General features: G+C 56.6%; 1 long non-coding RNA gene across 1 annotated transcript; it reads right to left on the minus strand.

Moving 5' to 3' along the window:
* Positions 1-16,021: 16,021 nt before the first annotated feature.
* On the minus strand, positions 16,022-20,778 carry LOC129022275 (uncharacterized). The gene is made up of 2 exons (XR_008496330.2): positions 20,613-20,778; positions 16,022-16,315 (listed from the first exon to the last, which is right to left on the minus strand). It is a non-coding gene; the product is annotated as an uncharacterized LOC129022275 (long non-coding RNA).
* Positions 20,779-24,971: the final 4,193 nt, after the last annotated feature.

A 24,971-nucleotide genomic window follows, 5' to 3' on the forward strand; every position in this document is an offset into this window, starting at 1 on the left:
AACTGGCCCCATCCCAGCCAGAGCGGGTACTCCAGGCGGGCCCAGAACCCGGAGCCGGTGCCGCCAAACTCGCATGCAGAGTCTGGCTGTCTGTCAGGAGGAGCCGTCTGGGTGCCCCCTGATGCCAGGATGGCTCTGCCCATTGTCTTTGTCCCTGACTTGAGAGCTTGAGCCCGGGGTGGGTCCCCAGAGGCTGGTGCTCTGTGCCAGCCATATGGGCACCCATGTAGCTGCCCCTCTGCCACCTTGCCAAGCTCAGGACCCCCCCACCTGGGACAAAATCACCTCCAACCCCTGTGCTTCACTCATCAAAATCACCTCTGCTTAATAAACCTTAAAGGTCTCAGGTGCTGCCCGCAAGGGAGGCTCCTGCCTGCAGGCCTGGGGCCAGGTCCTGGAAGGCGCTTAGGGAGGGCTGGGCTGGCAGCTGCACAAGGGCAGCCTCGTGGGGTGCTGGTCAAGCAGAAAATCCCCAGGGATGCGAGCTTGTTTTTGTGGGAACTCTGAAAGTGAAAACATCAACTCCCCGAACCGGGAGGCCCCAGAGGGCCCTCCCCAAACCCCAGAGGGCCAGCCCCAGAGGGCCCTCCCCAAGCCCCCGCGGGGTCCCAGCAGGGCCATGGGTGTGGACAGGCCTGCAGCTCACTGGCCAGCTCCCTTCTGCTTCCTCCCGGGCCACAGCATTCCTGGGGGGTCACCGGGGTCTCATTGTCCCTCACCTGGCCAGGGTCTCCGTGCCTCTCACCTCCTCTTTGCTGGAACATTCCACACATTCCTTCCCCCGACAGGGCAGGGTTCCTGGGCTGAGGCTGGGGCAGGTGTGCTGGGCCTGGAGCACTCCCTAAGGTCTCCAGCTGATGTGGGCTCCTGCAATCTGCACCATCTCCCCTGGGCCACCCTCGCTGGGCTCATCCTAAAGACGCCTCCTCCGCCCGCCCCTCCTCCCTCCGAACCTGCAGGTGCCTCACCTATAGTTCCTTCTTTCAGCCTCCCCACCAGCCGGCACCCACCATGAGCTGAGCCTGCTGTGAGGGGGGGGCAGCCCCAGGACCCCACCCAGGTGGGGCTCAGCAGCTTCCGGTGAGAAACCCATGCAAACTGCCTGGGGAGTTCCGGCAGTGATGGGAGAAGGCACCGTCCGACCCAGGGGGCTGAGAAGGCTGAGCCTTGAATGAATGGCAGTGAGCGGACATCAGTGGAGGTGGACAGGACGCTGAGGACAGAGTCACCCTCCCAGGGAGCCAGACATGAGGGGTGCGCCTCACCCATGGGGCAGGCGGTCTGGGGGTGTCTGACGCCTGGGCCTCTGGCCAGCAAGATGTGGACAGAAGTGGCCGCTGGGTGGGGCTGAGTGCAGAGGGCAGTGCCCATCCGCAGTGTGGCTGTGAGCCCCACAGAGTGTGGGCCTGAAGCGGGGAAAGGACCCCCCTCAACACCTCAGGCCGGCGGGTCCCATTCCAGCTGCCACCCGGATCTCAGCCTGAGGCCTCCTCACCTGCACCGGCTTAATGCGGATCCCCAGCCACCACGGCGCCTAGCGCCCGATTCCCATCCTGGTGCCCCTGCTTCGGGCTCACTCACATCCTAGAGAGTCGGTGCCAGCAGGGCAGGGGACAGATCACGTGGGGCTCCTGGGGGATGAACAGCTGTGGGAGGCAGGGCTGCAAGGAGCCTGTGCGGAGGGGTCTCGAGGCTGGGGTGCAGGGAAGACCCCAAGGAGGAACCGTGCCGGGAGGAGCGAGTGCCCTGCGGGTGCGGGACCCCTGCCCAGCGGGACAGCCCTGAGAAGCCAGGGCCCAGCGTGGCAGGCAGGCAAGTCCTTCCCACCCCAGCTTCCCCCATCGCCCACGACACCCGTCCACACCTGTGGCTCAGCCACCTACACCCCAGCAAGTCCCACCGGCCTGTTCCGGTGGGAAAACCCGCACACCCCCCTTGTCTGCAGGACACTGGTGCCCAAGATTGTGGGAGGCCTGAGCCGTGGGCAGAATGGAGAGGGTGGGAGCCAGTGGTTCCTGGGAGAGCATCCTCTCCCCAACCCCCACAAAAGGTGGCAATACCTGATCCCCAGGAGAAGGCGCTTCCCTCTGCTGCCCAGCCTCACTTTCCCACCCTGGGATTCCCAAGCAGCCTCAGTGAGCAGCAGACTCCGGGCTTTGCCCCCGTGAGGGGTGGGACTGCTGTGCCTGCATCCCAGGAGCAAGGTTCACGGTGCACCTGGGGGTGTCTCCGACCTGGTTCTACCTGGCTCCATGGGCAATGGTCCCAGTGGGCTGTGGTCCCTATGGGCTGTGCTGTGGCTCTCATCTGCCCTCCGAGGGGCCTGGCTGGACCGCTGTCTCCTCTGACCCTGCACTTGTCTGTGTCTCGGCTTTGGCTGCCGCTCCCCTGCCATTCGGGCTCGTCCCACGCGGCCCCTGCCTTGAAGACATCTTCACGTGGAGTTGGCAAAGCCCCAGGAGGCTCTGGGCCCTTGTATCGAGGTTGGGGGGGTTAACCAGCCCCCTGGGAGGCTCTGGGCCCACTCTGTTCCTAACTGAGTCAGAGCCAAGATTAGAAAAGGCTGAAACCACTCCCTACAACCCAGGGCTCTGGCGCCTTTGCCAGCTGTTTCTAATTACTCTCTGGTGTCAACCACATGGTGTTGCCCCAGGATCCCCGAAGCCAAGTCAGTCTTCACTGTGGAGGAGCAGAGCGGCCTTGAAAGGAGCTCTGTCCTCCATGGGGCCTCGGCCAGGAAGGCACAAAGGGGCTTTGTCCCCAGCCCAAGCCTGGAAGACCCTCCTCCAGCTGTGGCCCTTGGGACTGTCTGGCCAGCTCGTCCTTGGGGGTTGCATCTCCCCAGGCTGCAGCATGGGCCCCAGTCAGCCGCTGAGGTGCAGAGGATGAGAAATTCCACAGAAAAGCATGTACGGACACCTTGGGGAAGCTTCCGGAAGAATGCACGCAGGAGGCTCGCCACATGCCTGGGGTGGGACTTGGGTCCAGTTCCCTGCTCCTGCCCCCACGGCATCCTCCGATGTCCCTCAAAGCACTGAAACATAAGCGCATGGGCTGTGGGGATGCACTGTCAGAGGTCACCGCCTGACCCAGTGCCCGGTGTCTGCCCTGGCCCATACGGTCCCATCGATCTGCCCCAGACGTGCTGCAGCCATGTGTTCAGGGCCCCGGGTCCCCCTAACTCCTGGCCTTGGCCTCCCCCGATACCACCCACGCTGGTCATCTCTTAGTCACCCCGACAATGCCCACTGCTCACAGGACAGCCCCACGCTCTGTGGCTGGGTGTGGAGGCTCCTGCTGGCCCTTCCTGATACCTCTGCCCCCTCTTTTCTCCTCTCTCCCTCCTGCCCCACCCCTGGCTGCAGCTGACTCCAACATTCCACCAGCATTCACCCCGGCACAGCTCACAGGCTGCATTGCTACCTATGGAATTTGCTGCCTGGTGAGGTGTGGGCATCCTTCAAAGCCCATTTCCCCAATCACCTCTTCCAGGAAGCCTCCCCTGACTGCCTGGGTGGCAATGACTCCTCCCCTTCTGTGTGCAATGGAAACAGGTGGCCTGAGGAGTCAAACGGTGCAAACCCTGCCCCACTCTATTTGGGAAGCACCTGCTGTGTGGCAGGCGCTGCGCTTGGTGCTGGGGATAGACCATGGGGAAGAAACACAGAACCTGCCCTGCTCTCAAGGAACAGGCCCAGGGGGCGGCCGGGGACAGAGACCCAAGGCAGAGACCCACACAGTGGCGTAATGACAGTGCTTATGGTGGGGACGTGGCTGCACAGCAGGTCAGCGAGGGGATGTTCCGGTGACACCGGGGGCACCGAGACCCAGGGTAGAGTGGAGGGACAGAGGGGACGCTGGGCAAATGTCCCGAGGCTGAGGTGGAGCTGCGGGAAGGAGGAGGCTGCCGGGCAGAGACGCAAAGAGCTTTGCAGGTGCCAGCAGAGACCAGCAGGCCCTGCGAGGCCTGGGGTGTGTCCTCAGCTGGGAGGGCCGTAGAAGGATCTGGGCCTGCAGATACTGGTGCAGACTGGAGGCCTGGGGTGTGAGAGTCCAGGTGGGGCTGCTGCCAACACCCAGGGAAGTGGGCCTGGGCAAGGTGGACCGGGAGCTGGCACGGTGGTCAGGTGCCTGGAGGCTGCGTGCCACACTGGGGACCTGGAGGTGTGTGAGGAGGTGTCTGTTGCACCTGGGGCTGCCGCCTGCAGGGCTGGGTGTGCAGCAGTGCGGGGCAATGAAGTGGGCGGGTTCTGGGACGGTGGGCGCTCCCTTTGTGCAGTCAGGGGAGGTGTTGGTGCCAAGCTGCCGTTTGAGTTTGGCTCTAAGGGGGTCTGGGCAGGGGACACACAGGGAATCCCTTGACCCACAGGATGGAGTGAGTTCCCAGGGACCCAGGGTGGCTTGGCCTGAGAACAGCTCCCACTCCCAGATGTGTGGGAAGCCCTCGGCACCAAGCCTCGGCCTCTCCAGCTGTGAAATGGAGACAATGTCACTGGACTTGCAGGCTGTCGATGAGGGTGATGCGATCAGAAAGGGTGGAGCTCCTGAACGCCCCGGGGTCAGGGTCTCACAGCAGGAGCTCAGCTGGTGTCAGCATCTCCTGGACCCGTCAGCTCTGAGTGCCTGGCCCTGCCACCTGTGTCCAAGTCTGCACTGCGCCCACGAGGCCCTCAAGGCCACAGACAGCCCCACACATCTCGGACGCCGCCCGGGCACAGTCCTTGTGTGAGGTGGGCGCTCCTTCTAGGGAAGGAGTAGTAACTCTTGGGTGGTCAGGTAGTTGCCATGGATAGGGGCAGTAACGCCCAGGTATTGCCATGGCAACCGTAAACTGACATGGCGCACTGGAGGGCGTGTCTCATGGAAAGCTACCTCTGCCCCTGCCCTGTGTTAGCTAGGCCTCAATGTGGTCCAGTATCTGAGCCCCGCCTCCTGCCTCAGATGTTCCCGTCTGTCACCCCATTACCAGGGTGGCACTTCGGGTCCCTTCCAGCCATCACTGTCCTGGCATCGCCACGGTGGACACTGCCACACAGACTTGTGTGCTTGCGCGTACCCAGGTCCTCACCTCTTTGGGATAAACCAGGCATGTGGCGGCCGCCCCATTTTCCATCTGCCAGCGGTGGAGGAGTCACCCAGCCTTGCAGGAAAACATCTCTCGTGCCAGCAGCGGAGCATCCTATTCAAGTTTTCTCGGGGCTGCCAGCACAAATGCCACATGCCAGGCAACTTCCTCAGCAGACTGTTATTTCTCTGCGTCCTGGAGGCTGGACGTCCCAGGTCCCGGTGTGGCAGGCCCGGTTCCTCCCGAGACCTCTCCTTGGCTTGTGGGCGGTGTCTCCTCCGTGGGTCCTCCCAGGGCCACCCCTCCGTGTGTCTGTGTCCTCCCCTCCCCTTATAAGGACCCCAGGCAGACTAAGAACTGAATTTTACCTTAATCACCTCTTTAAAAGCTGTCTCCAAATACAGTCACCTTCTGGGGTCCTGGCTGTTAGGGCTTTGATGCATGGATTTAGGGGACACTGCTCAGCCCGTAACAGCCCCCACCCTCTGCCTGCCTTTACCATGGGGCTGAGCCCAGCCCCACAGGAGTCCCCTGGCTTGATGTCTGCTGTGGCCACGGCGACCCTCAGGCTGCTCCAGCCGCTCCTGTGCTTGTCTCTGCCTGGCCCTGGGGCTTCACCTCCTGGGGGGGTGGAGAGAGAGAGACCTGTCCCTCCCAGCTCTCCTGGCCTTGTCCACTGCAGAGCCCAGAGGGACATCGTCCGCCGTGGGCCTGGATTCAGGTGTGCTCCGCGTTCTCCGGCCCCTCCTACAGGTGTGCTGCTCACGGCACACATCTCCACATCCCGGCACCCCGGGCCTCTCTGGGCTCCGTGGCCCCGGAGGGTGCCCCTCCCTCAGCCAGTACTGTGGGAAGAGCCCGATCCATCTGGGGCCAGACGAGCAGGGCGGAGTGAGCAGGTCCCCCTGCGGTGGAGATTCACAATCTCCACCCCGCCCAGCAGCCACCCCAGGCCGCAGTCTGCTGACTATCCCCAGCTCACACTTCTCACCAGCTGACATGGTGTCCTGGCCGGGCACCTGCTCAGGGTCCCACCCGCAGAGGAACCTGCCTCTTCCAGGTTGGTTCCGGGCTCCTGGACGGATCACGCGCTATTGGCAGTTGTTGTAGCTTTCTTCTTGTGGGTGGGAGCGATGCTCTTCCAGCTCCACCTGGAATTCCACCAGGGATGGGTGCAGCGTCCTAACCCCGCCTTCCCTTGGAGAATTCACTGCTCTGGACAGACGCCTGGCCCAGGATTTCAAAGGCGCATCTGTCATGGACCAGGCCCCAGAGGAGACGTCTCTTTGCCATTTTGTTTTCTGACCCGAGGGTTTTTTGGAAGTTGCCCTCCCACCCTCCGGGTTGCTGGCAGCCCAGCCTGTGCTGTTTTCAGTGGACCCTTTTGCAAATGTCTTCACAGGCTCCTGGGAAGCTGAGCTGAACAGTGACCCCAGCCTTGAGCAATCCCGAGGATGTGTTTGCTGAGGAAATCATTAAACAGGGAGATGAGAGCATTCAACCCCCCACATGCCAGGCTCTGCGGGAGGCTGCTTGTCCCTGTGGCCTCGGGCCAGGTGCCCCAGCGTTTGCTGCCCTTGGTAGACACTTGTTTGGCCTGAGCCCTCGGGCACCATACATCGACACGGTTAGGGCAGCCGGGGTCAGCCCAGGCCCCTGGGAGAGCTGAGTGGAGACTGGCCAAGCACAGAGGGTGCAGGGTGCCCAGGACCAGGCATCACCTAATGGTCACCTGGGGGAACCTGCTCACTCCGCCCTGCTGCCCTGCTCACTGCTCCGGGGCCCAGCCAGGCTGGGGACCAGGGCCTCAGGGTGGAGGATGGTCAGGACTCAGGGCCTCAGGGTGGGTGGTCAGGGCCCAGGGCCTCAGGGTGAAGGATGGTCAGGACTCAGGGCCTCAGGGTGGAGAATGGTCAGGACTCAGGGCCTCAGGGTGGAGAATGGTCAGGGCCCAGGGCCTCAGGGTGGAGGACGGTCAGGGCCCAGGGCCTCAGGGTGGAGAATGGTCAGGGCCCAGGGCCTCAGGGTGGAGGATGGTCAGGGCCCAGGGCCTCAGGGTGGGTGTTCAGGGCCCAGGGCCTCAGGGTGGAGGATGGTCAGGGCCCAGGGCCTCAGGGTGGGTGGTCAGGGCCCAGGGCCTCAGGGTGGAGGATGGTCAGGGCCCAGGGCCTCAGGGTGGGTGTTCAGGGCCCAGGGCCTCAGGGTGGAGAATGGTCAGGGCCCAGGGCCTCATGGTGGAGGACGGTCAGGGCCCAGGGCCTCAGGGTGGAGGACGGTCAGGGCTCAGGGCTTCAGGGTGGAGGACGGTCAGGACTCAGGGCCTCAGGGTGGAGGACGGTCAGGGCTCAGGGCTTCAGGGTAGAGGACGGTCAGGACTCAGGGCCTCAGGGTGGAGAATGGTCAGGGCCCAGGGCCTCAGGGTGGAGGACGGTCAGGGCCCAGGGCCTCAGGGTGGGTGGTCAGGGCCCAGGGCCTCAGGGTGAAGGATGGTCAGGACTCAGGGCCTCAGGGTGGAGAATGGTCAGGACTCAGGGCCTCAGGGTGGAGAATGGTCAGGGCCCAGGGCCTCAGGGTGGAGGACGGTCAGGGCCCAGGGCCTCAGGGTGGAGAATGGTCAGGGCCCAGGGCCTCAGGGTGGAGGATGGTCAGGGCCCAGGGCCTCAGGGTGGGTGTTCAGGGCCCAGGGCCTCAGGGTGGAGGATGGTCAGGGCCCAGGGCCTCAGGGTGGGTAGTCAGGGCCCAGGGCCTCAGGGTGGAGGATGGTCAGGGCCCAGGGCCTCAGGGTGGGTGTTCGGGGCCCAGGGCCTCAGGGTGGAGAGCGGTCAGGGCCCAGGGCCTCATGGTGGAGGACGGTCAGGGCCCAGGGCCTCAGGGTGGAGGACGGTCAGGGCTCAGGGCCTCAGGGTGGAGGACGGTCAGGACTCAGGGCCTCAGGGTGGAGGACGGTCAGGGCTCAGGGCTTCAGGGTGGAGGACGGTCAGGACTCAGGGCCTCAGGGTGGAGAATGGTCAGGGCCCAGGGCCTCAGGGTGGAGGACGGTCAGGGCCCAGGGCCTCAGGGTGGAGGACGGTCAGGGCCCAGGGCCTCAGGGTGGGGAATGGTCAGGGCCCAGGGCCTCAGGGTGGAGGATGCTCAGGGCCCAGGGCCTCAGGGTGGGTGGTCAGGGCCCAGGGCCTCAGGGTGCAGGACGGTCAGGGCCCAGGGCCTCAGGGTGGAGGACGGTCAGGGCCCAGGGCCTCAGGGTGGAGGACGGTCAGGACTCAGGGCCTCAGGGTGGAGGACGGTCAGGGCCCAGGGCCTCGGGGTGGAGGATGGTCAGGGCTCAGGGCCTGAGGATGGAGGGGGTCAGGGCTCAGGGCCTGAGGATGGAGGGGGTCAGGGCTCAGGGCCTGAGGATGGAGGGGGTCAGGGCTCAGGGCCTGAGGATGGAGGGGGTCAGGCCTCAGGGCCTGAGGATGGAGGGGGTCAGGCCTCAGGGCACTGGACAGCTGGCTGGCTTCTTCACAACCATTTTCCTTCTTTTCACCCAACAAAACCGCTGGGAGGTCTCCACAGAAGGGGGCTCCTCAAACACTGCCTGGTGTCCTCTGTCTCAGCCCCAGGGGAAAGGACTCTCACGGGGCGGAGTGGGAACTTTGGGTGAAACTGGGCAGGGGGTGCTGGCCAAGGCAGGGGAGGGGGTGGACTCCCATCAGGTCAGGAGCTCCGAGGTGGGGCCTCTGCTAGAGTGGAGGGTCTCAAGATGGGGAGGGAGGGGTTGTGGGAAAGGGGAGGGGAGGGGAGGTGGAGCCGCTCCAGGAGCCTGAGGGGCCTTTGGGATGGAGCCGCTGGGCATTGGTGAGAGGCTTCCATCCATGGCACAGCCCCGCACGGGGGCAGAGGATGGGAAGGACCCACGGCAGCCCCAAACCACCTCAGACTTTTGGAAAATGAACTGGAAAGAAACAAGACTTCTTTTGAAAAGAAGAATGTCCTTTTTTATTTTGACTTTTTGTCATCGATATTTTTTGCATTACTCCTGGTTTTGAAAAGAATTGCGTTAAAATGTCGCTTTTCTGATGAGTGAGTTTTTGGAACACCCCCCTGCTCCCTGCTTTAATTTTGCCCTGGAGATGAGCACCTCATTCTAGACTGGGCTGTGCATCTTTGGAAGGAATGCTGAGACCCCCCGTTTCCACTGTCCCCATGGGCCATACCCCTTGAGCCAGCGGGACCAGCTCTGAAGGCAGAAGGTCAGCCCGGGGTCAGCTTCAGCCTTGGTGGGGGCAGCCGCTCAGCACAGGGTGGCCCAGGGACGCCAGGCTGTCTAAGGGCAGGGCCAGGACCACCCAGACTGGGAGGCCCACAGCCCACCAAGGGGTTGCCCCGTGGGAAGACACGGGGAATGGGTCTGGCCCTCTCAGCATGCTGTGGAGTGTGGCAGAGGGTGAGGGTCGTGTCCTGGAAGGAGGAGGCTGAGCCTCCAGAGAGCTGAGTTGGGCTGGAAGATTAGGGGAATGCTGTGTTTACGGGGCCCAGCCGTGACAAGAAGTGACTGTGGTTTTAGCCAAGAGTGAGCAATGAGGGAGGGGACACACGTGGTGGATAGGGTGGGGGGTGGCCCCCACAGGACATCAGGAGGGACCTAAGTGAAGGAGGAAGCGCTGGCAGGCCAGGCACCCACCCTCGGGGACCGACTATCCAGAGAGCAGGCAGGGGGAGGGCTGGAGCAGGGGCTGAGAGCAGGCAAAGGGAGGGCCAGGGCAGGGGCTGCTGCCTCCTGGAAACGTTTCATGTTGTCCTTGAACTATTTACAATGAGGATTATTTATAAAACCCAAATCGCTTTAAAGCCATTTCCAGGTTTTACAGGAACAAAAATCTATTTGAGAAAAGAAAATAATAAAATAAACATTTAAAAATCTTTCTTAGAATTCCCTAAAGTTCAGGGCCATGTGTGTGCCCATGTGTGGTATTTGTGTGTGTGCATCTGTGCATCTGTGTCAGTGTGTCTGTGTCTGTGAGTCTGTGTGTCTGTATCTGTGTGTCGGTGCATCTCTGTGTCTGTGTGTGTCAGTGTGTCTGTGTCTGTGTGCCTGTGTGTGTGTCTGTCACTGTGTGTGTGTGTCTATGTGTGGGTGCATCTATGTGTCTGTGTGTCTGTGCATCTGTGTGTCTGTGTGTGTCAGTGTCTCTGTGTGTGTCTCAGTGTGTCTGTGTATCTGTGTGTTGGTGCATCTGTGTGTCTGTGTGTGTGTCTATGTGTCTGTGTGCTTGCATGTCTGTCACTATGTGTGTCCGTGTGTCGGTGCATCCGTGTGTCTCTGTATATGTGTGTCTGTGTCAGTGTGTGTGTGTCAGTGTGTCTGTATCTGTGTGTTGGTGCATCTGTATGTCTGTGTATGTGTGTCAATGTGTCTGTGTGCTTGTGTGTCTGTCACTGTGTCTGTGCATCCGTGTGTCTGTGCATCCGTGTGTCTGTGCATATGTGTCTGTGTACGCACACAGCTGATCCTCTGACACTGAGGAGGAGACACAGTGGGGATTCTGGGTCCGGCAGGCTCCCTCCTCTGCGTCTCTCAAGCCTCCCACAACCCGCTTAGCGTCCACCTATGCTGTAAGAGGAGTCTGGAGTCCCAGGTGTTTCAGAGACTGGAAACCAGCCCGCGGGGCCCCTGGAGGAACAAAAACCAGTTCCCAGCCAGCGCATGCACACCTGAGACAAGCCCTCAGCCACTGGCTTCTGCCACTGCTTTGCTGGGTCAGCCATGAGTGGGGCTGAGGAGCCCGCCCTCCCATCAACGTGTTGCTACCTGGAGAGCATTGACAGACTTGGGCCATTCCTCTCCGTGGCGGGTGCCCCCGTCTTCCTGTCTACATGAGCCCAGGGGCCCTGCAGTGCATGGGAGCAGGCAGGAGGGGTGGCTTAGCGGGACTAAGATGAGAGACTATCACGAGACCCGGGCGCATTCTCACCAACAGCAGGTTCCCTTCCATCCCCGCATCTTCCCTCACCACGAAGCCCCTGTGCAGAGCCCAGACTCCACAAAGGCCCATCAGTCATCACTGTCCACACGTGCATCCGACATGTAAGGTGGCGGCGGGGACGAGGCTCAGACAGACAAGACACCCCAGGGTCAGCCAGGCCGGCCTGTCCCACCTGAGCTGGGCTGAGACACCAATGTCACCCCTTTTGAAGCCCCCAAAGCTTGCTCTCTGGCCGACAACTTGCTTTTGAGCCAGAAGCCTGGTGACCCTGTTAGGATCTGGCAGACCCACCAGGGTGGCTCCCAACTCACTCACTTCCCACCCTGAGGTCCTCTCCTTCCTCCACACCCTCTGGCTACATGGACTCTCCATCCCGGAACACCGGACACGCACCTGACTCGCCTTTGCCTCGCCGTTCCCTCTGCCTGCGATGCTGTTCCCCCAACCACGCAGGCCTCCCTGGCTCCTGGCCTCCTCCAGTCTTTTCTCGGGGTCTTCTCAGCGAGGCCCCTCTGACAACCCCGTTCACATTCCTAACCAGCACCCAGCAGCCTGTCTCATTGTCTCTTACTGGAATGTGTTTGCACGGCAGGGATTTTCCCCCTGCTTTGTGGTGATGGATCCCCAGCGTCTGGAACTGCTTCCAATGAGAAGGAGCTCGGAAGCCTTCAGTGTGGGGATGAGTGAGTGAGGCAGGCGGCTGCTGGCGCAGGGAAGACAGTTAGGGTTGTTCTTACGTGATGGTTTTTAAAGATGCCATCTTTTCAACCAAGAAATTCTACTTCTAGGCCCCTGCCCTGGAGAAACAATTAACTGGTGGGGAAGAGTTTCATCATTTCAAATGCTCGGCCACGGTTTCTGTGACCTGTGGGTCTGGTTCCTCCATGCACGGAGCAGATGTCAGCGGCCTTTGACTGGAGAAGGTCGTGGGTCTTGCAGGCTTCAAAAGCTTCTTGGTTTATGTTGTGCCAAGAAAGCCGTGGCTGTGGACGATTCCCTCCCTCGGTGTCTGCCCGTGGGGGCTCCCGAGCGTTTCTGGGCTGCCTCACCCTGCACTGCGCTGGCCTCAGAGCCAGGCCTTCATCTGACCAAGTCCCCACCTCCCGCTGTCTTCACTAGTGCTGTTCTTTATCTATCTTTGGGTTCCTTTTAGTATTTTCCCCCAAATTTTCAAATGATGTGTCTGGTTGATTGAATGTGAACCTTTCTTGATTTCTAGGTAAATGCATCTGGTGTTCCTGGTGTGGCCGATTCCCACAGGTGCAGTGTGGGGCACCATCTGCCTTCCCTGGAGTGAGGAGTCCAAGCTCTCCTCTCCGTCTCTGCTCACGATGGGGGCCATGCTCCCCCGTGCCCTTCCCAGCAGAGATGGGGCCTCCAGGGCTCCACTCCCACTCCCGAGCCCCTTCAGTGTGGACACATCTCACCGTTACCCCGGTATCCGTTCACAGTCACTGAGACTTGGCCGGCAGCTTTGCTGCCTTTGTGTTGGTTTTTGTCAACACTCTGTTCTGTGTCCCACACCAGCCAAAAGGCCTGTGGGGGTGGCTAGTCAGGCCTGCAGGTGAAGGCAGGGCCGGGGGCCCTTCTGGGCCATGATGCCAGCCTGTCACCCTCATGTTTTCTGCTATCAGGTGTCAGGGGCCCACTGGGCCTTCAGCTGCCTGTGCTACCTGGGCATGTGCCCCCTCCCCAGGCCTGTGCCCCCTCCCCAGATCTGTGCCCCCCTCCCCAGGCCTCTGCCCCCTTCCTGGATCTGTGCCCCCTCCCCAGACATGTGCCCCCTCCCTGGATCTGTGCCCCTCCCTAGACCTGTGCCCCCTCCCTGGATCTGTGCCCCCTCCCCAGACCTTTGCCCCCTCTAGGGCCTCTGCCCCCTCCCCGGACCTGTGCCCCCTCCCTGGGCCTGTGCCCTCTCCCTGGACCTGTGCCCCCTCCCGGGCCTGTGCCCCCTCTCTGGGCCTGTGTTTTCCCAAATGTACCCCATGGAGAGAAGCTGGGTCCTCACAGGTTCAAAATTGTCCTATAACCCTGGGGGGTTTACAGTGTGTGCGAGGGATGGAAACCACTCTGAGGTAGACGTGTGTGTGAGGAATGTCAGCCCCCGTCCCTGAAGGGCGAGGAGGGGAGTCCAGGGAGGCCCCACCCCTGGCCTGGGGAGATGGGTCTCGGTGAAAACCAGGGCCACACTGGCATCACAGGCAGGCCCAGTCCTGGTGGATATGTCCAGGCTGCCCCTTTTCCTCCCCTCCATCCAGGGTGTACCAGGCTCCTCCCCTCAGAGACCACCCAGCCGGAAGCCCAGGCTCCCCGGGTCACCAAACGGGGCTCGCAGGGCCTCCTAGGCGCCACGGGGTGCCGGGGGTGGAATGTGACTGTACCAGGCAGCCGTCAAAGAAACAGGTGTAACTGCATCCCCAGCGTGGAAAGGAGGCTGGCTTGGGCCAGCAGGGTCCCAAAGAGAGCCCAGGGTCCTGGAAGCAGAGCAACCTCAGGCAGCCCCAGGGGGACGTCGATGGAGGGACCACTGGCAACAGTGGGTCAGGGAGCAGGGAGAAAGCGAGCCCATGGCTGGAGCGCACCAGGAGGGTGAGGTGAGGGCGGGGCCCCTGGGGCCTGAGTGCAGGGAGACAGGCTGCCTGTACACCCGCCGAGAAGAAGCCCCCCGCCCGACCTTAGACTGCCATACCTGAGGCCAAGCCCACCCTCCCCAGCCTGTGCCAGCCCCAGGGTCAGCCTGGGCAGAGTGCGGTGGGGAGAGGTGCCCAGGGCACCTGGAGGGGCAGGAGGGGGACACCTGCCCTGCTGTACACAGTCCCTGCTTCCCCCATGTGCTCCCCACCAGTCTGCAGGGAGCATGGAGTTGCTTTCACTTCATCAGGATCCTGGAGCACCTCTTCCTGCTGCCTCGAGTGGCCCACAGTTTCCACGACGCCTCTCCGGTTTCCGGAGCTCCTGAGCTGGGATGTAAGCCACCAGCATTCATCTCCGGCCCCTGCCTCAGGCCCTTTGACTCCCAAAATAATGGGCAGGAGTGGGAGCTTCATCCAAGGCCCCTGCACACTGCCTTGGTTCACACTGAAATCTGGAACACGGCATCTTGGTTTCCAGGAAAACTGCCCTGGGGGCCACGGCGCAGCCTGTCCACCCTTCAGACACAGAGCACAGAAGATTCTGTGGTTTCCACACCTGGGAAGAGAAAAGGAAAACCTCCCAGGTACTTCAAAGTTCCAGAAAAATGAGAAATGCTTGGCCACAGGTACACCTACAAACCCTGCTGTCTGCACAAACCTTGCTGCAGAAGTCACAGGAAGACTCTAAGGAGCAAAGAAGGAAGCGCCAGCCCCTTCTCTCCAGGAGACTGTAGGAGAATGAAGGAACCCTAGCCGGCAGCTGCTGAGCTCATGGTCCACTGATGACATTGCCTGGGGTGGGAGGGAAGCCCAGCCAGCCCAGGCAGCCATGGGCCAGCCACGGGTCTCAGAGGGAGAACAGAGGCCTCCCGCCACCAGCAGCACTAGTGTGCCAGCCACGTGCCTGGACCTGGCCCCTGCAGCCCTGGGGAGGCTCTCAGATGACAGTGGCCCCAGAGGCATCCAACTGCAGCCTCGTGAGAGCCCTGTGCCCCAGCGCCCAGCTAAGCTGTGCTGGATTTCCTGGCTCAGAGGAACTGTGAGGATAAGGAAGGTTTATTGTAGGTTATTGTAAGCCATTAAACTTGGGGTGCTTTGTTAGGACACAATGGATAGCAAATACACCACTGACCAGTCAGGAGCCCCCAAACTGGGGAGAAAGTCTCACAGGGGAGCCTGTGCTTACAGGGACGGAGTCAGCCTCACACACAGACACATTTTGTTATGGGTTGAATGCTGTCCCCTACCCCCAAAAAAGGACGCACTGAAGCCCTACACCCCCATACCCGTGTGTGTGACCCTACTTGGAAATAAGGTCTTTGCAGATGTAATCACGTTAAATCGAGTTCATTACGATGGGCTATAATCCAATGTGACTGTGTCATCACCAAAAGAGGAAATGTGGACACAGACACAGACCCAAAAGGAGGAGGCCACATGAAGATGGAGGCAGAGACTGGAGTGATGCACAGGCCAGGGGACACTGGGGGCTGCTGGGAGCTGGGAGAGGCAGGAGGGATCCTCCCCAGGGCCTCTGGAAGGGGCAAGGCCGCACCCACACCTTGATCTGGGACTTCTGGCTCCAGATCTGTGAGAGAACCTCTGTTCTTAGCCATCAGGTTTGTGGAACAGTGTTGCAGCAGCCTCAGAAAACGAATGCAGATTTCTGCACCTTTTAAGAGCAAAGACAGGTTGGGCGTGGTGGCTCATGCTTGTAATCCCAGCACTTTGGGAGGCCAAGGCAGGTGGATCACCCGAGGTCAGGAGTTCAAGACCAGCTGGCCAACATGGCGAAACTCCGTCTGTACTAAAAATACAAAAAATAGCTGGGCATGGTGGCAGGTGCCTGTAATCCCAGCTACTTGGGAGGCTGAGGCAGGAGAATCACTTGAACCCAGGAGGCGGAAGTTGCAGTGAGCCGAAATTGCACCATTGCACTCCAGCTTGGGCAAGAAGAGCAAAACTCCATCTCAAAAAAAAAGAAAAGAAAAGACAATCAAAACCCAGCTCAAGTGAGCAGCATTTGTACTGAATCAATTGGCCTCTGTTTAGTACTATTAATTAGACAAGAAAAAAGGAAGTTGTCTTTGTGTGCCACTGGGGGTTTGCAGTTTTTAGATAATAAGTTTATTTTAAGTAACTATGATTTTCGTTTTCTTTCAGTGTTCAGGTAGCCACAACTTGACCATGGGGACCCCTTGAACTGGCACCACCTCCTGTCCGCACCCAAGTCCCCACCAGCCTGTCCCTCTGACAGCTCTGGGCTAGGTGTGGCAGGGACAGGACAGAAGTGAGACTTTGACCTGGTGGGTGCACACGCATAGATGTAAATCTAGCTCCAACATCTTACGTGAGAATGATTTGAATTCAGATTCTTTAATGGCCCACCCTGGAGTTTTATCCCTCCTGTTAATAATTTCATGACCAATACAATTCTTTGTTTAGCTGAACATTTCGATTCTGGTGAGCATCATTTCATGTGTGTGGTGTTGTCAACAGACACAGGTGAGTCTAAAATAATATCACAGGGTCTTGTGACTGTGCTGGGAGCCTCTCCGCTCATACTGGCCCACGTGTCTCGGGATGCGAGTCATAGCGCAAGCTTGCAGGTGGTCATTCCTAGGAGTGTGGTTTTAAGGCAATACAGGTCTCTGAGAAGAGAAAAAAAAGGTGTCTTTATATTCAGAATAGTCAGGGAACGGCGCTGGTGTTTACATCTAACGTGAAGTGACCAATATAGGGAAGAAACGGGCACGCCCAGGTCGAGGGAATTTGTCTTTAACATGTTTTTTTTAAATAACCCACAATTTGGTGTTGAATTCTAATTTTTAAAAGACACTCAGGTATTTATTTATTTGAGACGGAGTCTCGCTCTGTCCCCCAGGCTGGAGTGCAGTGGCGTGATCTCGGCTCACTGCAAGCTCTGCCTCCCGGGTTCACGCCATTCTCCTGCCTCAGCCTCCCGAGTAGCTGGGACTACAGGCGCCGGCCACCACGCCCAGCTAATTTTTTGTATTTTTAGTAGAGATGGGGTTTCACCATGTTAGCCAGGATGGTCTCAATCTCCTGACCTCATGATCCGCCCGCCTCGGCCTCCCAAAGTGCTGGGATTACAGGTGTGAGCCACCACTCCCGGCCAGGTATTTATTTCTTAATGCCCTATTCCTACAAAGTGCAAAGGCCATTTGAGAATGTCAGAAACTATAATGAAATAAGATCAAAATACAATAGCTTTCCACATTGCTATTATTAGAGATAGTTGCCCTTAAATTTCACCCTGCAATTCAGGTTCAGGAGCAATTTTATAGGCCTTTATAATGTTATGATATAATCAATGCTTCTATAAAATCCCGTTTATGAACAACAACAAGGGACCCATCGTGTGTGTCAGAGTCACTCACAAAACGTTCAATGAGCTGTTCAGGTAATGACATGACCCAACAGGGGATTTCCAAAACGCCCAGTCTTTCAAAAACGATATGAAAATCTCCAAATCGGACATTTAAAATGATTCATATTATTATTAGGAAAAGCATATAAGATGTATTAAAGAAGAAGCATGGTTTGGCTCCTTTTTAAACATTTTAATTAGTGGACTTTGTTACTTAGAGCAGTTTTAGGTTTACAGAAAAACTGAGTATCAGGTCCAGGGAGCCCCAGTGCCTCGGCTCCTCTGCGACTGACATCCTGCTTCCTGTGCTGCGTTTGTTACAATTATCAGTCACGCAAACACATAGCTCACATTAGGGTTCATTCCTTGTGTCAAACATTTTATGGGTTTTGACAAGTGCGTCATGACATGGATCCACTAGTTCTGGTCCCTTTTATCAGGTTAAAAATAAAACGGGGCCTTGCGGAAATTTAAATGTGGCAGTAATCACCTTTGTTATATTTTTCCTTCTGAAAATATTAGCCTTGGAAGGAAATGTTTTAACAATTAGCCACTGTTCTGTGTCTGGGCACATGTCCATAGCAAGCATATTCTCTTACCTGCTTCATGCTGTTGCCAATTTACAGACCAGTTGCTCAGAAGCTGTGATTTTTCTTCTGAGCATAAGCTTATCCTCAATATGGAAACTTTAATTCAAAATACAGTTTGGTCTCATAGGAGCATTGTAGTCTTGCTGGCTGGAATTCACATGGAGACCGATGACAGTGCCTCTTTCCTCTGCACACATCCATCCATCCATCCATCCATCCATCCATCCACCTGTCCATCCATCCACCCATCCATCCATCCATCCACCCACTCGTCCATCCATCCATCCATCCACCCACCCGTCCACCCATCCATCCATCCACCCACCCGTCCTTCCATCCACCCATCCGTCCATCCATCCACCCGTCCATCCATCCATCCACCCGTCCATCCATCCATCCACTCACTCGCCCATCCATCCATCCACCCACTCACTCGTCCATCCATCCATCCACCCAGTCGTCCATCCATCCATCCATCCATCCATCCATCCACTCATCCATCCATCCATCCATCCATCCATCCACCGAACCACCCATCCATCCATCCATCCATCCATCCATCCAACCATCCACCCCTCTATCCATCCATCCATCCATCCATCCACCCAACCACCCACCCATCTATCCATCCATCCATCCATCCACCCATCTATCCATCCATCCATCCACCCATCTATCCATCCATCCATCCACCCATCTATCCATCCATGCATCCAGCCAGCCATCCATCTACCCAACCATCCACCCATCTATCCATCCATCCATCCATGCATCCATCCATCCATCCATCCACCCATCTATCCGTCCATCCTTCCATCCACCCACTCGCCATCCATCCATCCATCCACCCACCCGTCCACCCATCCATCCATCCACCCACCTGTCTATCCATCCACCCATCCATCCATCTGTCCACCCATCCATCCATCCATCCACCCGTCCATCCATCCATCCACTCACTCGTCCATCCATCCGTCCACCCACTCGTCCATCCATCCATCCATCCACCCACCCACCCACCCATCCATCCATCCATCCATCCATCCATCCATCTATCCAACCATCCACCCCTCTATCCATCCATCCATCCATCCATCCATCCATCCATCCATCCATCCATCCACCCATTCATCCATCCACCCATCCATCCATCCACCCATTCATCCATCCACCCAACCACCCACCCATCTATCCATCCATCCATCCATCCATCCATCCATCCATCCATCCATCCACCCATTCATCCATCCACGCAACCACCCACCCATCTATCCGTCCATCCACCCATCCATCCATCCATCCATCCATCCACCCACCCATCCATCCATCCATCCACCGAACCACCCATCCATTCATCCATCCATCCATCCATCCATCCAACCATCCACCCCTCTATCTATCCATCCATCCATCCATCCATTCATCCATCCACTCAACCACCCACCCATCTATCCATCCATCCATCCATCCATCCATCCACCCATCTATCCATCCATCCATCCATCCAGCCATCCATCTACCCAACCATCCACCCATCTATCCATCCATCCATCCATCCATCTATCCATCCATCCACCCACCCACCCACCTGTTCACCCATCCATCCACCCACCCACCCACCTGTCCATCCATCCTTCCATCCCTCCACCCATCCGTCCATCCACCCATCTATCTATCCATCCATCCGTTCATCCGTCCATCCATCCATCCAACCATCCACCCATCTATCCATCCATTCATCCATCCATCCATCCATCCACCCAACCATCCACCCATCCATCCATCCATCCATCCATCCATCCACCCAAGCTTCCACCCATCTATCCATCCATCCATCTGTTTATCCATCCATCCATCCATCCATCCATCCATCCATCCATCCATCCATCCCTCCATTTGCTCATTTCCCCAGGAATCCATCATCTCTCAAAGTAAGGTTTCAATATCATTCCTTCCTTTCAGAAAGTGCAAACCAAAGCTAAGACTGGCTCACACATGCCATGTGGGAGTTAGAGTGAGAGCGTTTTTCAGATCCTTGTTCTCTTCTGGCCCCACCTCCCGCAGTTTCTGGAAGTCCCAGGACAGGGAAAAGGAGAGAAAGGTGGAAAAGAAATTATCGAGTGTGGCTCTTCCCTCTCCTCAGAGGAAATTGTTCACGTGCCACCCTCGGAAATTTAATTTTCAGTGTTAAAACTTGACATTTTATAGTAGTATGTGTACCAAAGTTATAAAATGGGCAAACTTGTCTAAACGAAGATTCCTACATTGTTATGACATTTTCCTCCAGAGAATCACAAGCTCTGAGATACACTTGTGAACCTTACTTATGCAGAAATTCTCTTAAACTGGGATTCTTTTTCTCAGTTTACCTTAGGCTAACACAGAAACATATTTTGACACAGAAAGAATTTTTTCTCTTCATTGCTCAAGTCACCTGGAGGCAGCTCCTGCCTGGGGTGGATGCCTCCGACCCCTGGGAATGACCCCTGCAGCCACCACTGTGCCCCCCACAGAAGGAGGCTCGTGCCTGGTCCAGCTTTCCCACCCGGGGTCTCTGTGGCTGGCTCTCCCCAGCTCAGGGCAGAAGCTTAATTCAGGGTTGTTCTGCTCAGTTGATCCAGTCGGATGCTAGGGTTTGCCTGGGGACCCAGCCTGCCAGCAGCACAGGTGAGGGGACGCAGGCTTGGCCACAAGCACCCCTGCTGACCTTCCCTACAGACCTGGCACATTTAATCTTCTTCTTTGGGGAGGGGAAGAGGATGCATTCAGAAATGCCTCTGCTGATGAGGCCCTCAGGAGCTTGTACTGGAATCACTCAAAATTCCCAAGTAGCCTGAGTGTCCTAATTCATTTCTATGTACATCTGCCTAATTCTCAATCCACGTCTAAGGTTAGAATGAACATTTGAATTAGCCATTCTGGACAACACACACACGCACTATACCATGCATTTAGATCTCTCTGTACCTTGTTCGTGTCAGCACAAACACAGCCCCTCTCTTTTCAAAAGCCCAGTTCGTTCTCCAGCAGGCGCGTGCTTTCATTAAACTTTCCCTCCTGTGGGTTCCGGTAGATTTCCCAACACAAGCACAGCAGGAACTGCATTGTGTTTGTAGAAAATCCAAAATAATCTCTAGGTGAGTGTTAGGGTGAAAAATGAATTCAGTGTTGGTACAGGTTTTTGTTTGTTGTACTTTTTGTGGGGGAGGGTGATAAAAATGTTCCAAAATTGATTGCGATGATGGTTGTGAAATTCTGTGAATATGCTAACAAGCACTGAACTCTACACTTTAAATAGGTGAACTGTATGGTGTGTGAATTATATTTTAATAAAGCTGTTATTTCTAAAAAGCAAATTTAGCAACAACACTGGATACAAGCTAAATATACAGAAATTAATTGTCTTTATACAGACCAGCAACTAATAATTAGAAAATGAGAATTTTTAAATGATACCATTTTAGTAGTATCGAAACCCGTCAACCACCTAGTAATTGTTCTAGTGAAATATTCCAAAAACAGCAAAACATTTACTAAGGTACATTAAAGAAGATTTAAATAGCCCAGGCATGGGGGCTCAATCCTGTAATCCCAACACTTTAGGAGTCCTAGGTGGGCGGATCACCTGAGGTCAGGAGTTCGCGACCAGCTGGGCCAACATGGTGAAACCTCATCTCTACTAAAAATACAAAAATTAGCCAGGCGTGGAGGTGTGCACCTGTAATCCCAGGTACTTGGGAGGCTGAGGCAGGAGAATCGCTTGAACCTGGGAGGTGGAGGTTGCAGTGAGCGGAGATCTCACCACAGCATACCAGCCTGAGTGACAGAAAAAAAAAATAAAGGAAGGGATATGATATGCTTATGGATTAAAAGCAAGTTAAAAACAAGTTAACAAACACAACAATTGATCTATAAATTCCATGTAATCCCCATTAAAATCCAGGCCGATGTGTGTGAGTGTGTGTGTTGGGGGTGGGGGGGTTGCCAAGCTAAAGTTTACATGGGAATGGACGGGGCAAGAACAGCAAGACGACCTTGAAGACGACCAAAGCGAGGGAATCGGCCCCCAGGTCCCAATGCCCACCACAAAGCTCCAGGAGTCCGGACCAGGCCACACAGTGGTCAGTGAAGTGGAATGGAAGATCCAGAAACAGACACACACGGGACGCTTGATTCACAACAGATTCGGGATTGCAGATCAAGGGAACGGGGGACCTCTTTACTAGTGGTGCCAGCTCAGTTGCAGATCCATACGGAATGCAGGAAGCCGGGGCCCCACGTTCTCCCACATGCAGTCTGCAGATGCAAACACAGAGGCTGAAACAAACACGTCTGGAAGAAATCACACGGGAGCATCTTCCCTGCTGTGCCCAGGATCCGTGGGTGAGCAAGACAGGGTCCCTGTCCGGATGGGGTTTCATTTGGGGGTGCGGAGGGGGTGCAGAACCAAAAAAAACCAAGCAAGCGAGTGAAACAGGGAGCTCGGAAGTGGGCCTCCCATAGGCCAAGGTGGGGAACACTGGCAGGCACATGTGTGCAAGGACACCAAATGTCGATCTGCAAAGCAAAGCTGGGCAACAGCAATCACGTTAACCAATAGACGTTGGCTTATCCAGGCAGTGGGATGATGTGCAGCTGTTAAAATAAAGGTCTATCTGGCCAGGTGCAGTGGCTCATGCCTGTAATCCCAGCACTTTGGGAGGCCGAGGCGGGCGGATCACAAGGTCGGAAGTTTGAGACCAGCCTGGTTTAGTAGAAACCCTGTCTCTACTAAAAATACAAAAATTATCTGGGCATGGTGGGACACGCCTTTAGTCACAGCTACTCGGGAGGCTGAGGCAGGAGAATTGCTTGAACCTGGGAGGTGGAGGTTGCGGTGAGCTGAGATCACGCCACTGCACATCAGCCTGGGTGACAGAGTGAGACTCAGTCTCAAAAATAAATAAATAAATAAAACAAAAATGAATAAAATAAAATAAAGGTCCGAATGAGTTTGGAATGTGGAAGGAACCACACCGGGAGTGGCACTGGGTGTGTCCGTGTGAATGTGAGAGGATGTGCGCGTTCCACGCAGTGCTGCAGAGGGTGGAAAGGCAGCGTGGTGTAGCAGCCAGTGGCCGGGACCCATCCGCGAACCCAGTCTTGGCTCAGCACTCCTCGGTGGGGTTTTCTGCCCCTGCCACAACTCGGAGGACAGAGGGAGTTGGATGAAGTGCCAGGGCTGTGATGAGGAGGGCTGGCCGGGAGGCAGGACTCTGACCTGTGCTCACGGAAACATCCATCTGCTCCACAGTCAGACAGAGCCTGTGGCAGAGGCCACGGAGGCTTCTCTGATGGCCACGGACTGTCCTGTGGAATTCCAGCTCATCGTTGGTCAATCGGATGTAGTTTGGCTTTAGAGGTGGATGAGACAAGTTGGGCTCTACCCAGAGCAAACTAAAGCTGCTCCTGGTCAACAAACACCAGCTCAGCTGGTCCAACTGATGCCTGTGGGCCCCGGGCACACAGCTGCAGGGAGGCCGGGTGAGGAGACTCTGTCCCTGGGATTCCACCTGCCCCGTGGGAGTGAGAGCACAGGCGTCGCTCATGGCGCTGCAGGCCACGTCCACCACAGCGTAGCGCAGCCCTCTAGGCTGTGCCCACATTGCCCAGGCTCCACTCAGCCTCATCCTCGATTTCAGGCCTCTGTGACTTACCCTTGGGGCCCAGCATAGCACAGATACTATGTCTGTTTAAATAGGAGAGCATAGAAAAGGCGAGTCCCTGCAAGGGACAACTGGCTTGAGATGACAGTTAGGGTCTCAGGCGAGACGGCCTTCAGCCGCCTTCAGAGCAGGTGCCTATCAGCGGGGCCACGTGGTGGTTTCACAGTGCCTTGGTCCCCAGTGCCGAACCTGCCCCCTTGCCCGAAAGCCCAGCTAAGCCAAGCAGCTGTGGTTGACGGTTTTGCCTCAGGAATCGTGTGCATAATTCAGCGACAAAACAAAGCAGGCACAAGGAAGACTCAAACAGGGAAGTCCCTGAAGATGGGAGACAAATGACCAACAGGCAGAATTTCATGTCCTATTGGTGGCCTAACCGCTTGGAGAAGGATTCCAACTGGATTTTAAACACAAGGAATTGGTTAGACATCCCTGGCGGGGTGTGTTGCAGGATTAGAGGAACCACACCCACACAGAAATATCGGGCTGCAGTCTCTAATTGGGTTGCTGATAATAATATTTGTATTCCCTTTTTTTTTTTTTTTTGGCCGTTGTTGTTGTTTTTTGTTTTTGTTTTTGAGACAGAGCCTCACTGTGTCGCCCAGGCTGGAGTACAGCAGCGCAGTCTCAGCTCACTGCAGTCTCCGCCTCCCAGGTTCAAGCCATTCTCGTGCCTCAGCCTCCCCAAAAGCTGGGATTACAGGCGCCCGCCACCACGCCTGGCTAATCTGTGTATTTTTAGTGGAGACAGGGTTTCACCATGTTGACCAGGCAAGTCTCGAACTCCTGACCTCATGTGATCCACTCGCCTCAGCCTCCCAAAGTGCTGGCATTACAGGCATGAGCCACCGTGCCAGGCCTGTTGGTTTGTTTTTGAGACAGGGTCTCACTCTGTCGCCCAGACTGCAGTGCAGTGGTGCAGTCACAGCTCACTGCAACCTGTAACTCCCGGGTTCAAGAGATCCTCCTGCCTCAGTCTTCCAAATAACTGGAACTACAAGTGTGCACCACCATGCCCAGCTAATTTTTGATTTTTTGTAGAGATGGGGTCTCACTATGTTGCCCAGGCTGGTCTCCAACTCCTGGGCTCAAGTGATCCTCCTGCCTCGGCCTCCCAAAGTGTTGGAGTTACAGGTGTGAGCCACTGCACTTGGCCATAATATTGGTATTCTTATTTTAAACTAGAATATATACAGTTTCAAATAAAGCAAATGAAGACAAAACATGTTAATACCATCAGGGGCCAAGATTTTCGGGGTTAGAGAAAAAAGCATACAAGTATAAAGTCAAAGAAGTTGAAGAAACTCTTCAGTTTGAATGGAAGGCATCCATGTAAGCTCTTGAACTCATGCTATATGTTTCTTTCATAAAAATACATTTTTTCCGCTGTGTCATCTGGAATTGCCCCGCAGCAAAGACGACTCAGGAGCCACAGTCCCCGGCACCCAGGCTGGCTCTGAGCACCTCTCCCCACTCACCTGAACCAGGACTCTGGGAAGTGACTGAGCACAGGCTGGGCAGGGGCACAGGGAGCAGCCGGAAGCCCAGGAGGCACCAGCAAGTGCAGTGTCACCTGCCACGCCGGCGTCCCCCTGTCGAGAGGGCAGCCCCCAGCTTGAAGGGC

The sequence above is a fragment of the Pongo pygmaeus genome, chromosome 22 (assembly GCF_028885625.2).
Source record: "Pongo pygmaeus isolate AG05252 chromosome 22, NHGRI_mPonPyg2-v2.0_pri, whole genome shotgun sequence".
Lineage (NCBI taxonomy): Eukaryota > Metazoa > Chordata > Mammalia > Primates > Hominidae > Pongo > Pongo pygmaeus.